This window comes from Nannospalax galili, unplaced genomic scaffold, assembly GCF_000622305.1.
Source record: "Nannospalax galili isolate Female #2095 unplaced genomic scaffold, S.galili_v1.0 scaffold189, whole genome shotgun sequence".
NCBI lineage: Eukaryota > Metazoa > Chordata > Mammalia > Rodentia > Spalacidae > Nannospalax > Nannospalax galili.
In genome coordinates, this window is record NW_008360331.1 from 2,613,462 (window position 1) to 2,631,957 (window position 18,496).

The following is an 18,496-nucleotide window of genomic DNA, read 5'->3' on the forward strand; positions in this document are numbered from 1 at the left end:
AGGTCAGCAAGAGCTCCCCGGGCAAGAGGGGACTGCACAGAGCACAACAGCCCTGCAAGCATCATGCTTGCCTTTATCTTGCCTGTCCTGCCAAGTCCCATGCAATGATACAAAACAGCCTAGGAAGATGTTGCAGAGGGAGGGGACCAAAGTCCAGCAGAAGAATCTAGTTTCAGAATATGAAACTTTCATAAAGAAGGTACAGCAAAACTTGCCAGCAATCATCCCCAGAAGAACTTGACGGTCTTCAGTGGTTTCTCAAAAATATCACCACTTGCTCTTAGTAAAAGTGAATAACATTACATGTGTTCTCAATACTTTAGAATGATACCATTATGCTAACAAACACCTTATTTCTATTTCTCTTTGTGTAATCAGATTATATCATGTTATTCCATAACCCTCCTGGAAAATTTCCTGAACCCTTTGACTCTCATCAACTTCCCCTCAGAAAGAAAAGCAGTCCATAGAGTAATTAGAATGGAATGGGCTTGGACTTGATCTTATACTACAGTACAAGCACAGGAGGTAGAGCCCAACCTGTCCCTTACAAGCAGACACCAAGCGTATCTCAAAATACTTCTGTAAACTCACGGGAGCTTTTGGTATGCCCTAGGCGAATGCAGATCTACACGGACTCTTGGATCACCAGTCCATGTCCATATAACTTTTGAAGAACAAAATAACAGAAGGGAAGAGCCACTATGTTTGTTGTTGCTGGCTATGTTAGATACTAATAGGTAATAAAATGCTTTGGAGATCTTAATTAAATATTGTGACTTCAAGAATCATCACAGACTCACTGTGATGTGAGGAACATCAATGAAACTGTCTAGGCCTCAGTAGGGAGAGTGCATTGTGGCCAGACGACTGAGATGGTTTGTGGCTGGGCAGGATAAACTGTGTTGAAGTGGAATATTTATATTACGCAGGATGTAACTTTTGAGAGGGCCATTTATTTGTTTTATTGCTACATGAAACATACAAGTTAAATATTACTGGCTATTGGAAGCACTGGTGAGACAATGTTCTGCTCAGGGAGATGATTTATAGCCACTGTTACTGTGCACTGCTTGCTCTGACGGGAGTAAGGAATTTTTGCTCAGTGTACATCAAACATACACATATACCAGAAACATTGAATGCAAAAAATCATTCTTAATGGACTATTTTTGAGAACTTAGTAAACTCTGAAAACACTCAGTAGATATCTCTTCTATTCAGGGCTTTGGTTTGTAAGTTTTCTGAGATTTTAAATGTACCATACTTGAAAGTACCTGAAAATTGACAAAAGTCAAAATTACTTTTGAAAATAATTCTATTCAGCATAGATACACTTTGAAGACATTCTTAATGCTGTTCAAGACTGATATATATTCTTTTTTATTTTTGTAATATATATTGTGTATATATGTGTGGGCACATGCATGCCATGCACACCTGTGGAGGTCAGAAGACAACTTGTGGGAGTCGGTTCTCTCTTTCTACCATGTGGTTTCTGGAAATTTAATTCAGATCATCAATCTTGGCAGTAAGTTTCCTTAAATGCTGAGTCATCTTACTAACCCAAGATTTTTGTCTTCTTGAATTACAGTTTTCTAATATACCGTGTGTGTTCTACTTTAAAATCTACTTCATCTAAGATTAAAATTGCCTCCCCAATCTGATTTTCTTCACCGTTGTTTGGCATATATTCTCTTACATTTTACTTAAATAAAAAGTTAGCTCCTAAAAAATTCATCAGTGCTGCTAGAGAGGTATCTCAGTGGTTAAGCTCACTAGTTTTTCTTCTAGGGGACCTGGGTTTGGTTCCCAGTGTCCACACTATTGTTAGCAACCACCCATAACTCCAGTTCCAGGGGATCTCACCCCTTCTTCTGGCCTCTACAGGCCCTGCCCACATGTTGTGCATCTACATGCATGCAAGCAAAACACTCATACACATAAATAAATATTTTTGAAATTCATTAGTAACATTATATGCAAGTAAGTAAGCTATTTTCAAATAATTTGTCATATTTGTGTTTTTTTCTGAACGGAAAATAAATTGGAATCAATGCATTAAAACAAGAAGAGAAATTACATTTTATCTTATGATAACAAAAATCTATGTTCTGAGAAATAAAGTCAAGTTATTCTAATAGAAAATAATGATAGAGATATATTACATGATCAATACAAAGTTTCAGAAAGGAAAAGAAAATTCTCTTTATCTGTTTCTGAACCTAAGATAGTAAAGTCCATACTCTTCAGTAGCTCCCTCTGTGGAAAAAGGAAATCTCACCCCACCCACCCCACCCCCTGGAAGCCTCAACCAAGCTGAAAGAAAGTTAGTTCATGCTCAGACTGATGACTCCTCTTACATATGAGTAAAACTTTACAACTTTGACATTTCTGAAAACGAATTTGGAAAGACAGACTGCTTTAACTATTTATCCTTTGGGACTCAGCCACAATGTGAAGGAATTTCTGTTTCTTTGCATGAAAATCCTTGATACAAATACTTGTTATTTTGGGAAGTGCACCCCTGCCTGGAAGAGTCCTCTCTCAATCACATTACTTTGTTCTTTACCAGTAGAAAATCTTCATTAGTTACACATCTGAAAGAGGATTAATATCCAGAATATATAAAGAACTCGGAAAACAAAGTATCAAGATACTGAATGACCCAATTAAAAGATGGGCTCTATGTATGTGAATGGAATGTTCTCAAAAGAAGAAATAAAAATGGCTAAGAAACACATTTTAAAATATTTTATTTATTGTTTTTATTTTATATGTATTTGTGTATTCCCTGCATATAGGTAAGTGCACCCGTGTCATGCAATGCCTGCAGAAATCAGAAGAGACTGTCAGATCCCCTGGGACTGGAGTTACAGACAGTTGTTAGCTGCCATGTGGGTGCTGGAATTCAAGCCCAAGTCTTCTGCAAGAACAACCCATATTCTTAACCGCTGAGCCATCTCTCCAGCCCCAGAAATACCTTTAAAAGTGTTCAATATCAGGGCTAGAGAAATGGCTCAGCAGTTAAGAACACTGTTCTTGTAGAAGACCCAGGTTTGAATCCCAGCACCCACATGGCAGCTAACAACTGTGGATCCAACAGCCTCTTCTATCCTCCACAAGCATTGCACAACATGGGTGCACTTACCTACATGCAGGCAATACATGTGTACATATAAAATAAAAATAATAAATAAAATATTTTAACTGTTCAACATCCTTAGTAATTAAGGAAATGCAAATCAAAACCACTTTAAGATTCCATCTACAAGCTCATTCTTGAGAATCATGCAATCAAGTAACAAACAACCACAACAAAAATGACAACAAAACCCTCACAAAAAGTTATCATGATGTTTTAAGCAAGTTTATGATTTTGTACTGGACCACCTTCAAGACTGTCCTTTGCTATATGAAACCACGAGAGAATCACAGATTGGACATGCCTATTTCTTTCAATATGATAGTTCCCTGGGATAATTTTACTTCCGTGTTTAACTGAAAAGTTCATAATTCCAACTGAGGTGAGGGAAAATGTATTTAATTTTCCATCATAAAAGCATCAACTAATGATGTGGTGATAATGACAGAAATTCAGGCAGGAAATCCATGGAATTATTTAATGATCATGTTAAAAGAATAGAGATGTCTAGACATGAATAAATTATTTATCTCTAATGGAAACAGGTTAGAGAATCTTTGTTTCCAAATTGTTTTAGAAATTGATATTTTAGAGTTTCTAAATTACATACAAATAAAACCATATGTTATGCCAGGCCAAATTACCAACAAAATAGAGCTTATCTGGAGGTCACTGACCTATTTGATGGGAAAAATTCAAGGTGTGTAGTCAGGGAATATTTCCCAGAATGTTCCAGGCAACTGGTGATTTTCCAGTGTGATAATCTTTTAAAACAAATGCTCCAAAGGGAATAATGAGAATTAGCCATTATTAACTCTTTTATTACACACAAAGGACTAAACGAAGGATTGAAACATTGAAGTTTTATAGTGATTTATTTATATTTGTATGTACATACATAATGCATGTGTATGTATATCTTATCTGTGTATGCTGAAGAGAATTGGTGCTTATTTGGAAGAATATAAGGAAAGGGAAACAGTAGTTATGAACCATTTAGATTTTCAGATAATTCTCAGTATCAAACACTATTAAAATACACAGTCACCAACTGCTGACAACAGTCTTCCTATTTCACAGGAAGTATACAATGACGAACTCTTGCCTGAAGTCCTCTTTCATATGTTCGTAAATAATTTGGAGGACACAGGCTATAGCCCAATTTCCAAGTCTATAAATTAAATAAACGTTTTATTGCAGCAAAACTATAAGTTAACAGAGATACGCTGCAGAAATTTCTTATGGTATGAAAGGGAATAAAGGCAAATGAATTTCTATGTAACAAACTCTGAAAGACAGCTTATGGAAAAATAATCCAAACTTATGAAATGCCAGAAGTTTGGCACTAGCAACCATTGGGAAAATGACACAGTCATTCATTATATACATTTCTTGAGGACATTAGTCCTTTGAGAGAGCTCAGGGGAAAAACTCAGGAGCTAGGTCTACTTAAGAGAAAATAAAATAAAGCACATCTTTGGATATTTCCCTAAGTCGCAGTAAAGACAAAAGCAGAAATGAAGCCCCACACAGGCAATCAGAAACTATTAAGTGGGTGGCAGGACTCTTGAATCAGATTTGACTCCAAAGATAAAAACTTTTTTGCCTGTGAAAATGAGTTTGTGGCAGGAAATAGAAGTCTTTCAAATATCCAGAAAACAAACAAGAAGGGGAAAAGTTATTTTACATAAAGGATAAATAAATGATCTAATTTTGTATTCTGAGAGTTGGAAGAAGCCTAGAAAAAATCTGAAAAGTTCTGATGGCACCTTGCTGGTGTTGACATGATGGCTTTTCTAAGGACATTGGGTGTGGGTTGTAAACAGACCCATAAACTCTGGGATGAAGGGGATTATGTCAGTGTGTGGGATGACTGCCACAGCCTTTGGGAGCATTATTACTAAATGCTGAGCCACATGTACCATACTATTTGTTCTTATCATCGGTAAAGTAGCTCTTTTTCTTATAAACTAAAGAAAAAGACCTCTCTGCCCCAACCTCCGACTCTGACTGTTGCCTACTTGTGCCTGTCCCTATCCTGCTGCCAGCCTTCCTTCCCTGTTCTCTCCACATATGCTCGCTCTCATCTGTTCTACATATTCTGTCTCTTTTGACATTCTATCTCTCATTTCAACTGTCGTCCTTCTGCACTCTGTGTTCCACTAATACAACGTCCCCTCCTGGATTTCCCAGAGCCTTTATTGATTGATGTTTTATACACTTTAAGAAAGAATGAAGATTAGAAAGGGAATAAATCTATAGGAAAACACAGAAAAGAACTTTTTAAAAATATATTTTATTTATTATTTTTATTTCATGTGTATGAGTGTTAGGCCTGCATGTAGGTAAGTGCACCCATGTCATGCAATGCCTGCAGAGGACAGATGGGGCTGTCGGATCCCCTAGAACTGGAGTTACTGATAGTTGTTAGCTGCCGTGTGGGTCCTGGGATTCAATCCTGGGTCTTCTCCAAGAATAGTCAGTGTTCTTAACCACCGAGCCATCTCTCCAGTCCCAGAAAAGAACTTTTAAAATGACAAAGGAGATTTGGAAATGTGTGTGAGATTCATTGTGTCTACCATGATAGAACTACAGGGACACAGGGTACAATGTTGTTCTCTCTCTTTCTCTCTCTCCACTGTATTCCAGCTGGGTTTGCTCATGACTCCATGACTTGTTCTTGCTAGGAAAACACAGAATGAAGGGGCTGAAGGATGGCTCAGTGATTAAGAGCACTCACTGACTGCTCTTGCAGAGGATCTGGGTTCGATTCCCAGCACACTCATGGAGGCTAATAACCAGTAACTCCAGTTCCAGGGAATCCAACACCCTCTTCTGACCTCTGTAGGCATTGCATAATGTAAGTGCAGTTATATACAGGTAGGTAATACACTTATACACATAAAATAAAAATAAATAAAATGTTCAAAAAGAAAGAAAAACAGACTCAGAGAAGAATAGTCATGATTTTCTTTTAAAAGCTATTAAAATATTCCTCCCTTTTAAAACTATGTGTCTCTCCAAGAGATTGCAGATTCTTCCTGTAATTCAGTCAAATAGAACAATACGTAGTGGTTGGGAACATGATAATCAGGGTCTTTTCACTTAGGTAAAACATTAAGATAGGCGAGATTGTCAAACAAAGACAATCTTCTTGCTGTTAAATAATTTAGTTCTGAAAACTTTTTATTTTGCAGAAAAACCTATTTTTGTTAAGATGTAATATCTATCATAGCTATTTTATTGAAAAAAAAGCCAAATAAAAAATTCAAACAATCATAATAATGGTAGCTGTAACTCATAAAATACGGTTTGAAGGTCCTCAAAAATTCTAAACAGTGTAATTTCTTCAAAAAATGTGTTTCGTTATTCTTTAATTCTATCCAATGAAAATACTTTGTTTAATGTAGTAGTTTAAGCAAATTCTGTATTCCTTCACAGTGATTATCACCTACTGAAAAATGTGCTTTATGGTTTTATTACTAGAGAATTTTAAGAAAGTCAACTTTTTCATTCAGGGATATTTTTGCTTTCAATTATGGGAAAAATCCACCTGTTAAAACAAATATGTCAAAATCACACATAAACTCCTTTTATATAAATCCTGGGTTTGAAACCTGTAGTCTCTCCCAAAGATGGAGAAATTGGAAACCAGTGTTCTAATCTGCACTGACAAGTTGGCAGAACAGAGGTTTTGCTGAGCTGAGTAATCCAGAGGTGTGGCCTTTAAAGGGCACCTAAAGCCCTGGGCATCCCTGAGCCGATGAGCTGGAATAAAAGTGATTCATACAACTGCTGCCCTTGAGGGCACCACCCACCATGAGTGAAAGCTTCATTGAAATCTCTATGCTTGGAAATGTTTGTGACAGGGGAACGCTATACAACACTGTCTCTAGATGAAAACAAAAGTGCCATCCCCCAAACTGCGTCCAAATGGTGTGTGAATGTGGTTTGGTATTTAGACTTATACAGCTTTCATGCTCTGTAAAATACAAAAGATGTTTCCAAAAGCAGTCTGAGAAGGCTGGGAGATGAAAACCCAAAACATTTCAGTAGAGATGAGTCATGAAGCCACCCTTCTTAGGTTCTAACAGATAAAGAGAGTGGAATATGACTTTGCAGTCCAAAGTTACAAAACACTTGAAGAAACAACAAATAATGAACCAGAGTCAACAGAAAAAAATGGCAGTAATAAATCCTAACACATTCCCATTAGAGACATCGGCAATAGTATCTAATATTGAAAATGATGGGTGAGGTAGAAGAAATTAAACACACGGAAAATAAGTGCTGTCCAAAAAGGCCAGGCAATTTAGAGTAAAAACAAATAGAATTATGGTGAATGGAAATGAAATAAATTATGGAAATTTTAGAGACAAGGATTAGGTTTAAAAAAGATTGAAGAAGATGTAATGAGGTAGAGTCTCTACCCAGAGACATTGCTCAGAATGCAATAAAATGAGAAAAGGAAATAAGAAGTGAAAAGAGCAAAAAAAGGGAAATGGTACAGGAACTGAAAGGCCCATTGTGTATCTAATTAACCATAACAGAAGTCAGGAAAGCAACATTATAGAACTCATTGCCAAGAATTTTCTAGAAATAATGGATGGCATCATTCCTTGGGATCAAGAAGCATGACAATTGCCAAGGTAAGATGGAGAAAGTCAATTTTCTCTATAACCTACTTACTTTCTAGTCAACATGCTAAGAAATCACTGAAGACAGAGAGAAGCTATTAGTATAACCAATGGGAAAAGGTAGAGTCTCCGTTTAAAATGCCAGAATTAAAAATGATATTCCCACAATACACCAAAGGCATACAGTATTTCAATCATATTTTCAAGTAATTTATTTTATCTCTAGCTAAACTGTCATAAAATAAAAATATTTTCAGATGGGGGAAAAAAGGAGAACAAGCATAAAAAACCCATAAGGGTGAATTGAAGAAAAATAAAATTGAACACAGATGAAATGAAATGAAGTATATAAACAGGAATCTGGGTAATTATTCATCTCAGCAGGCATTTCATGTATTTAAGCATAACTATCAATTAAAGAACAATAATCGCATCACAGCAATAAATCCTGAACTTTCAAAAGTGTAAGGCAGGAGCTCCGGCACAGGGGCCTGGCGATAGGATTAGCTACACTGTGGTTGCAGCCACCCCACACCCAGTGCACATCCAGGGGCAGGGTCTACAAGTAGCCACTGCACAGCACATCCATGATTGGCTGACCATCATCATCATCCAGGTGACAAGTACAGGCAAGAAGGAACTTGGCGGTTCAGATGGAGTGTGGCTGAAGAGCCAAGATGGTGGCAGTGACAGCTTACAGCAAAACATGAGTCCAGGTAAGATTGCAACCACCCCACTGTGCCGTGCTGGCGCCCAGTGCACCTCTCTTGCTAGGGGCTGGGCCTTGGGGGAGGGGGGTACTACACCACACACAGCCAGCTAGCCATCATCATCATCCAAGTGACAAGCTAGGAACAGTCAGGAAAGGACTTGGCAATTGAGAGCGTGGCTGAAGAGCCAAGATGACAGCACTGGTGGCTTCCAGCAAAATGCAACTCCAGTAAGATGTCTCATCGCTGCCTCACCCTGGCCAGGAAAGAAGATGTATGGGACACACGTGCTAAAGGGAGCCAACTGCTTTGATCGTGAAAAACAACAACAATAATAACAACAAAACACAAAATCCATCTGTTTTCTTGAGCAGAAGTCAAAGGTGGTTTTCTTCAATACAATATCAATGTCTCTCAAGGGACAAGTTCAAGTCAACAAGTAGCTGCTGCCGTTCTTTGCTGCACAGAAGCCAAGGTGCTCTAGCTTGAAGACAAGTATGTGGATGGAGCAACTGAGACAGGAAAAGATTAGGAACAAGTGTTATTGAAAGAATGACACCCTCTGGTGAACCTGGAATTCTGTTGACTTCCTGTGAACCTGAGGCTGGAGTCCCTTCCTGTGAACCTGGAGCTGTGTTCTTGTCCTGTGAACCTGAAACTGTGGTTGTCTCCCATGAGGCTGGAAACTGTGGTCCCCTCCCCTAAACCTGGAGCTGTGGTTCCCTCCTGTCAACCTGGGGTTGTGTTCCCCTCTGTGAGCCAGAGTTGTGGTCCCTTCATGAGAGCTGGAGCTGAAGTCTCCTCTTGTGAACCTGGAGCTGAGGTCCCCTCTTGAGAGCCTGGAATTGTGGTTCCCTCTTGCGAGCTACAGCAGTGGTCCACTCCTGTGAACAAGAGTTCCCCTCTTATGAACTGGTGTTGTGGTCCCTGTCTATCTGCCCTCTCCACCCCACCATGAACAGGAGCTGTGGTCATGCCCTGGGAGCTGGAGCAGTGGTTCCCTATTGTGAGTTGGAGTTGATGTCTCCTCCAGTGCTATAGTGGTCCTGTACTGTGGTCCCCTCCAGTGAGCAGGAGCTGTGGTCCTGTATTGGGAGTTGGAGTGGTGGCACTCCTCCAGGATCCAGAGTTGTGGTCTCCTGTGAATTCAAGCTATGGTCCGGTCCTGTGAGCCTGACCTGTGGTTTCCTCTAGTGAGCTGAAGCTGTGGTCCCCTTGTATGAGCCTGAAGTTTTGGACCCTTACCAGGACCCACAGTTCCACGTTCCTCTGGTGGCAGGCAGGTGATGGAGCAGAGTAGAGAATGAAGGACTTACTGATGTTGAGTAGCAGCTTCAGTCTTCTCTGGGTGACTACATTCCCCACAACCCCGCCTGCGAGGTCGCAGGTTGTGCATGAGAGAGGCTTTGCCTCTTACGCTAGGGACATAAGGGGGACAGGGGAGGCCTCTGTTATTTGCAGATTCTGGACTCAGGAGGACTTATTCTTCTGATTGGACCTCCCACCTCCCCTGAGGCCCAGCTATGGTCCTCATTCCACATGTGTTCTTGGGCATTGAGACCTTGACGTTGGACTTCTCTCATTCCCAGACACTAGGAGGTTTTCCATTATCTATTACTATTATTATATCTATTACTGTTTCTATTACTCTTCAACAGCCCCAATATTCCTTCACCTGTGTCTTAATTGAGATTAAAAACCATAGTCTAGGGGCTGGAGAGATGGCTCAGTGATTAAGGGCACTAGCTGCTCTTGCAGAGGACCCAGGTTCAATTTCCAGCACCCACAAGTGGCTAACAACTCTCTGTAACTTCAATTCCAGGGGACTCCTATGCCCTTTTCTGATTTCTGTGGACATTGCATGACACAGGTGCACTTACATACCTTCAGGTGATACACTCATACACAAAAAAATGAAAATAATAAAATATTTTTTAAATCACAGTCTAGGAAGTTAACAAAAGAAAAAAGAAAAGTACTGTAATAACCAACCTGATATAATTCTCAAACTAGAATTATGTAATTATATCTTAGAATATAAATTTAAAGTTCTATGTCTACTATAATTTTGAATATTGTTTATTGACAAAACTGTTCTACCAAGTTTCAACAATAATGTGAAATTTTCCACTGTTCTTATAATTTGAGTTTTCATTCATTTCCTTTCCAAATTTTCCAACCTATACAAAGTCTTTCAATGTATTCATTCCATTTCTTAAACGAACAATGCTAATAAAATTTTGTTGTTGTTTTGAGTTTTGTGTAAATTTTTTATTGAATTTTTGTGTATTTCATACAGAACAGTTTTATAATTCCCTTCTCCATTGGCACACTCCTCTAGCCCCCACCACTGGAATTCATACGTTCTGTCATTTATGTTAAAGCCTATCCTGTCCCCAGATGTCCCTCAGTGCAAGTTCACCCACTGAAGTCCAGTCAGCCTATCTAGAGTCCCTCCCTTTAAGAAGATCAGGTCTTCCTCGCCCAGCAGTAATCAGCTGCCAATAATTCTTTGACTAAGACTGGGGCCCATTTCCACAATTCTATGCTGGATTTTTGTCTGCTTGAATTCACATGGGTCTTGTGCGTGCTGACATCATCGCTGTAGGTTCATATGAGCAAGGTCCCAGGAGTCTGTAGGACTCTGTTTCCATATGGTCATGCACCTCCTCCCCTGGCTCTTACAATCTTTCCACCCCCTCTTCCACAATGGTCCCTGACTCCAGAGTGGGTAGAGTTTAGTATAGGAGTCCTGTCCAATGATCCATATTGTGTAGACTCTTATTCTCTCTGTTTGGCCATTTTGACCTTTCATGCTCCTGGCCTATGTGTATATCTGAAGGCCACATAAGAAACAGTGACAGACAGGAGAAATCTTCATTTGAGTTGTTGGCCAGGGTAGCCCAAGAGATTCCCAAAATTACACAGGCTATTGCCACGGCCCTTGATTGCCTCCCAGAACTTGAAGGGAAGACCCTATTGCTGAAGACAGGACATACTTCAGACACAGGATTTGGAGCAATGGAGTTGAAACTGACCTAGAAGCCACTTCCCCTGAAGGCTAGCTCTCACAACTTAGGAGAGCACTAACACCAGCTACTAAGGAAGAATGTCAATTGATTACCCAGTCCCAGCTTTAAGGCCTAATAATCACATCAATGACCAGCACAGAAAATGACTGGTGTGGTAATGGCATTTTTATCTTGGGAGTAATCAACAGCTACCTAATTGAACTTGAAGCCCACTCAATGGGAGGAAATTCATGTGTGGCACTGTAAACATAGCCAAATACATATGACTGGAGAGATCATAGACCTTAAAGAAAACCCCAAGGCTGTCGCAGCTCTACATAAATGTAATTTCTTACTATGTGCAAAATATGGATCCTTATATTTATAGACAAGTATCCCAGTCACCACTCATCAAAGTAGCTTCTGCTGCAACAGACAGGGATTATTACAGATTTCCACAACTGGTCAAACACAGAGATTGTCTGTGAATTACCCAAGCCTAAGTGGCACATCTACAAGGCAACCTCTGCACCTAAGGCTCATGGAACATAGAACAGGGGGTAAAGAGGACACTAATGCATCTCTCAATTCTCACAGAATTTTTTTAAGAAAGAAAAAAATGAAACCAACAAATCCAAAAATGTAAGGCAAAAAGCAAGTTTAAAAATCAGAAGTTCTTTTGTTGCTTAGAAAACAGACTAGGCTTCTTTATCACTTATTGGCAATATTTAAAGCAAATTAAAGAAAGGAAATAGAACATATAAATGCATAAAGAGTAGGAAGGACAACAGAAAGAAAGAAAACTTAGTTAATCCGAGGCATTAAAATAAGATAATAGGGGCTGGAGAGATGATGCAGTGGTTAAGAAGACTGGTTGCTCTTGCAGATGACCCGGGTTTGATTCCCAGCATCCACATGGTGGAGAACCACCACCCTAACTCCAGTTCCAGGGAATTCGATGCCCTCTTCTGACCTCTGAGGGCATTGTACAACACAGGTGAACTTATACACATGCAGGCAATACACTCATGTACGTAAAATAAAAAATAAAATAATATGGGGCTGGAGAGAAGGTTCAGAGGATAAGAACACTGGCTGTTCTTGCAGAAGATCTGGGTTCAAATCCCAGCACCCATATGGCAGCTAACAACTGTCTGTAACTCCATTTCCAGGGGATCTGACAGCCTCTTCTGTCCTCCGTGGGCATTGCATGACATGGGTACACTTACCTACATGCAGGCAATACATACATATATATAAAAATAATAAAATATTTTTTAAAAGATAATGAATTATTCTCTGGTAAACAAAAAGTATAAAAAGATGATAGAAATAATTTGTGGAATGGTACATCATAACAAATATAAATATATATCAAAGCTTATTTATCAACAGAGATCAGAAAAATGAACATGTTATTGTAAAGGGAATACTTGCTACCTAAAAGCAGAAAAGAGGGACATAAAATTACAAATCAAATTTTGTCTTTTTTAGACAGGATCTCCCTGTAACCCCAACTGGCTTGGGACTCACTACAGAGACCAGGTTGGTCTCAATCTTACAGAGGGTCACCTGCCTTTACCTCCTGAGTGCTGAGACTAAAGGCATGTACCACCACACTGGACTTATTAATCAAATTCTAAAAATAACACTAAGTGAAAATACCAACAAAACAATCATTTTTTCAAAAGGAATGTTTTGGTCTATATTATGAAATAAAGAACACTCAAAAGAAAGATATGACAATATAAACTGATATATAACTGTAAGTAGTTTTAAAATATGCAAACAACTTCCATTTCCAAGGCAGGGGGTCCTAGGCCATATAAAAAGGAGAAAGTGAGCCGAGCAGCAGTATGCACGTCATTGTTTTCTCCTGACTATGGATACAATGTGAGCAGCTTGTTCAGGCTCCTGCCATCTTGACTTCCCCACTGTGATGTACCTTGAACCCTTTAATTCCTCCCCAAAAAGAATACTATACAGAGAGGAAGAAGAAATAGAGCTCCTTCCATGAGAACACATGAAAGTAAGTATACAGTCCTTGAAAGAAACTGAAAAACAAAGAGGTGGGAAAAAATCAGCCATGTCCAACACAGCAACCAACAAACTACAAAAACTAATTGGGGAGAAGGAAAAGAAACACCAATAATACATCAAACCAGAACATCACCTTCCAAATCCTTAGAAAATAGCAAACCCCTTTCAATAACAGGTAAATGGTCTTAGCTCACAAATAAAAAGATGCAGATTAAACACTTGGATTTCACAAAACAGGAGCCATCTATTGTCTTCAAGAAATACACTAAGCTAGAGAAGGCATCAAAAAGCTCACTGTCAAAGGATGGAACTCAACTACCAAGCAAATGGAAGCCATAAACAAACAAGTATGGCTAGTCTTACAGCTGCTATAGTAGACTTCAAACCAAAACTAATCATAAGAGATAAAGGGGGCATTATATAATAACAAAGGGAACAACTATCAGGAAGATACAATTGTGAACATTCATGCACTGCATATCGGAACCCCTAATTTCATAAAACAAACACTAAAAGACATAAAAGGCCACATAAGTGCCACAATAATAGTGGCAGATATGAAAACTCTCTTCTGTTGGAAGATAGGTCTTCCAAGCTAAAATTAAGCCGAAAAGCTTAAGAGCTATCAACTGAAATATATATTTCATCCAACAGATAGGGAATTACATCCTACTCAACAGCACGTGGAACCGTCTCCAAAATATATAATATCATAGTCTACAAACCTAACCTTAACACACACACACACACACACACACACACACACACACACACACACAAATGAGATATTTCCTACAAGTTTACAATGGAATAAAAGTAGAAATCAACAGCAAGAGGAAATAAAAAAATGTTTAGAGACTAAACAATACACTTTTGAATGAACAGTGGGTCACTGAAGAACTCAGAGAGGAAATTTGAAAATTTCTGTAGCCAAATGAAAATGAGAATACAGCCTACCAGAATACTGAGGGCACAGCTAAGGCAATTCTAAGAGGAAACTGTATAGGTATTAGCACTAATATTAAAAAAGAGAGCTAGAAACATTGCAAATAAACAACCCAGTGTGTATCTGAATGCTCCAGAAAAACAAGAAGTCAATACCAAACCCAACAGAAGGAAAAAAATAATAAAGTTTAGAGGATAATTTATTAAATAAATTAAGGAAGCAGAGGCTAAAATAAAATACACAAAGTAATCAGAGTTGGTTCTTTGAAAACATTAATAATATTGGCAAACTAAAAAGAAAGAGGGAGAACCCCCAAATTAACAAAATTAGAGATAAAGCAGTTTTGTTATAATATATTCCAGTGAAGTCCAGAACATGATTAGAGAATAGTTTGAAAACTTACACTCCAAAAAGCTGGAAAACAAAAGAAACGGATGAATTTCCAAATGTATTTAACTTGCCAAAACTAAAGTCAGAAGACATAAATAACTTAAACAGACTCCTTACAGTCAATGAAATCGAAACTTAACCAAAAGTCTCCTCAGGAAGAAAAACTCAGGACCAAAAGGATTCACTGTTCAACTCTATCAAGCTTTAAAAGGGAGATCTAGCACCAATACTTTTTAATTTGTTCCCTAAACTAGAAAGAAAAGTAACACTACAGAATCCATTCTACAAAGTCAGTGTTATCCTGACACTAAAACCAGATGAGAGAGAGAGAGAGAGAGAGAGAGAGAGAGAGAGAGAGAGAACTATAGACCAATATTCCTGATTAACATAGATGCAAAACTTCTCAATAAAATATTTGAAAACCAAATTCAGGAACACATTAAAATCATATGTTGTAACTGAGTGGGTTTCATCCCAAAGACACAAGGTTGACTCAACATGTGCAAATCAGTAAGTATAATATAGCACGTAAATGAACTTAGGGCAAAATTTAATCTCATTAGATGCAAAAAATATATTTTAGAAAGTGGAACATGTTTTCATTATCAAAATCCTGGAGACATTAGGAATACATGGATCATACTGAAAATAATGAAGGCTTTATACAGAAAACCTATAGCCAAACTTGCACGAAATTGGGAAAAACTGAAAACATTTTCTCTGAACTTGGAAATGAGACAAGGATGCACACGCTCCCCTGTCTGACTCAATATAGTGCTCAAATTCTTAGGTAGAGCAATAGAACATGAGGAAGACACAAGAATACAAATTAGAAAGGAAGAAGGCAAACTATTCTTATTCGAAGGTGACATGATTCTGTACTTAAACAGCCCTGTAGAATCTACCGGAAAACTCTTAGAAGTAACAAGCACTTCCAGTAACATTGTAGGATGTAAAATCAATATACAAACAGTAGCCTTCAAATATACCAACAGAGAAATCTCAGAGGAAAGAAAAAAGGGAAAACTAATTCATTCACAATAGCTCCAAAAATTATAAAGTACCTAGGGATAAACCCAACAAAGGAAATGAAAGACCTCTATAATGAAGTCTTCAAGACATTGAAAAAAAGAAATTAGAGCAGATACCAGACTACATAAAGCCCTTCTGTGCTCCTGAATTGGCAAAATCCATATCATGAAAATGACTTTGTTACCAAAAGTAATCTACTGATTCAATGTAAAATTGAAAAGTTCCAATCCACAGAACTATAAAAAAGCAATCCAAGAATGTATATGGAACCTCAAAAGATCCTGAATAGCCCAATCCTAAGGAGAGAGAACACAGCTGGAGGTATCATGATACTTGACCTCAGATTATAATCCAGAGCTATAGTGACAAAGGCAGCTGGTACTGGCATAAAGACAGACCAATGGAGCAGAATAGAATACACAGAAACAAACTAACAAACCTATGGTTGCCTAATTTTGGACAAAGATGACAAAAGGAAAAAGACAGTCTATTCAATAAATGGTGCTGACAAAACTGGATATCCACCCTGCAGAGGAGTGAAGTTAGAGCCATATCTTTCACCATACACAAAAATAAACTTGTAAAGTGGATCAAAGACCTTTATTTAAAATCTGAAACTGCTTAAAATTTTGTAAGGACTGAATTGAGCTCAGGGTCTCATTCAATCTAATTATGTGATCTACAACTGAGCTACAGCTCTAGCCTCTAAGCTCTAGCCTCCAGCATTTTGCTTTTTAGCTTAAATTGCATCTATTCATTGCTGGTATGTGAAGTGGGTGACTTTTGTATATTAAAATATCATCTTTCAGCTTCGTTCTAACTAGCCTCAATACTGTGAGTTTCTGGTATGTCAATTATTTTGTATTTTTATATAAACATTTGTGTGATTTCTGGACAGGCATTGCTTTATATATTCCTTTCTTGTCTATTTTCCTAGTTAACTTTAACTGTCAACTTGACACAGTTTAGAATCATCTGAGAAGGGAGTCTCAGTTGAGGGACTACCCAGATCAGATTGGCTGTGGGCATGACTGTGGGGGATTGTCTTTTTTACTAATTGATGTTTAAGGATGTACCCCATTGTGAGCAGCACTATTCACTGGGTAGCCTAGCTAAACTGAACCTGTGAGCAAGTCAGTAAGCCACATTCCCCCATGGCTTCTGCTTCAAGTTCCTGCTTGAGCTCTTGCCCCACCTCCCCTCAGTGATGGAAACCCTTTCCTTTCCTAAATTACTTTTGGTCACAGTATTTTCTACAGCAACAAAATGAAACTAGAATATCTATATTCATAATATTCCTAGTTTACTGAGGATTTAAAAATAGTGAATAATGTGGGAGCGTGTCTAATGCCAGCTCTTCAACTATTAATATAATTATGTGAGTTTGTTTTTTCCTATTTAGCTTGTTGATATGATGGATTGTACTGATTTTTGAATGCTGAACTTCCCTTGCATAAACAAGATAAATCCAACTTTGCTATAATATATAATCATTTTCATAGATTATTAAATTCAATATGAAAAATTGCATGGAAAAATAAGACATAAATGGTGTTGATCTACAGTTTTCTTGTAATATCTCTGGTTTTGGCATTGCTATAATTCTATCTATGTAAAATGAATTACAAAGATTCCTTTCTGAAAGAAATTGTAGCTCTCTTGGTCATATTATTTGGGGGCCTAAAATGTTTGGTACATTTCAACAAGTCTTACATCTCTTGGTCTTGTGGAGATCTGTCTGGAATTTAATTTCTGTACATATTTTTGAAGCTTAGAAGTCCTGGAAGTCCTGTGTCTTCATTTTTCTTACAGATCTAAAGTTGACAAAGTTTCACTCTGTTCAGCCTTTTACTTGTTAGATTAGTAAATATGCAAGAAGGGAAACTATGGGGGAAGAAGTAAGTTGGGGGAGTCAGGACGTTAACCTAGGGAAGATAGTGGGGTACTGATATGATCAAAACATTTTATGCAGGCATAAAAATACCACACTGAGCCACATTTTGTAACTGATGTCCACTCATAGAAAAGACTCTCAAGGTGAAAAAAGAATACAGTCAGAAAAATCCTATTTTTCAAGTTATTCTGTTTAACATTATTAGTGTATTTGAATGGGTTCCAAGCCAGGCTCCAGTTTCTTTGTAAATTCTGCTCTACTGCTGGTTAGCAGATAATCTTTCAGTATATTCTTTGTCGTCCAGTTGAAAGTCTCTTCTTCGTGGAGAACATCATACTTTCTCCCTGTAGCACACCCAGACTCATAAACTGACTAAAACTGTACTTAGTTTCTTGGTCTCTTGATAACTTTGCACCCAGCTTCTCCTGCACTCTTCCTATGCAACCCAGATTACTTAGACTCCTGAGGGGTGCTTATGATTGGCAGCTGATTTGAAGTAAATTCTAAGTCTGCTATTGTTCGTTCAGTTCCTTTCTCCTCTGAGGTACTTATTATAATGGTAAAGATAATGAACCTTGTAGGAGTAACTGGGAAACCAAAGGTTCGAATGAAGAAATTAAAAATCAGATTTGTCTAGGCACGCTTTCCGAGGTCAAGCACTGCGCTCCAGAGGCAACAGCAGCGGCGCTGG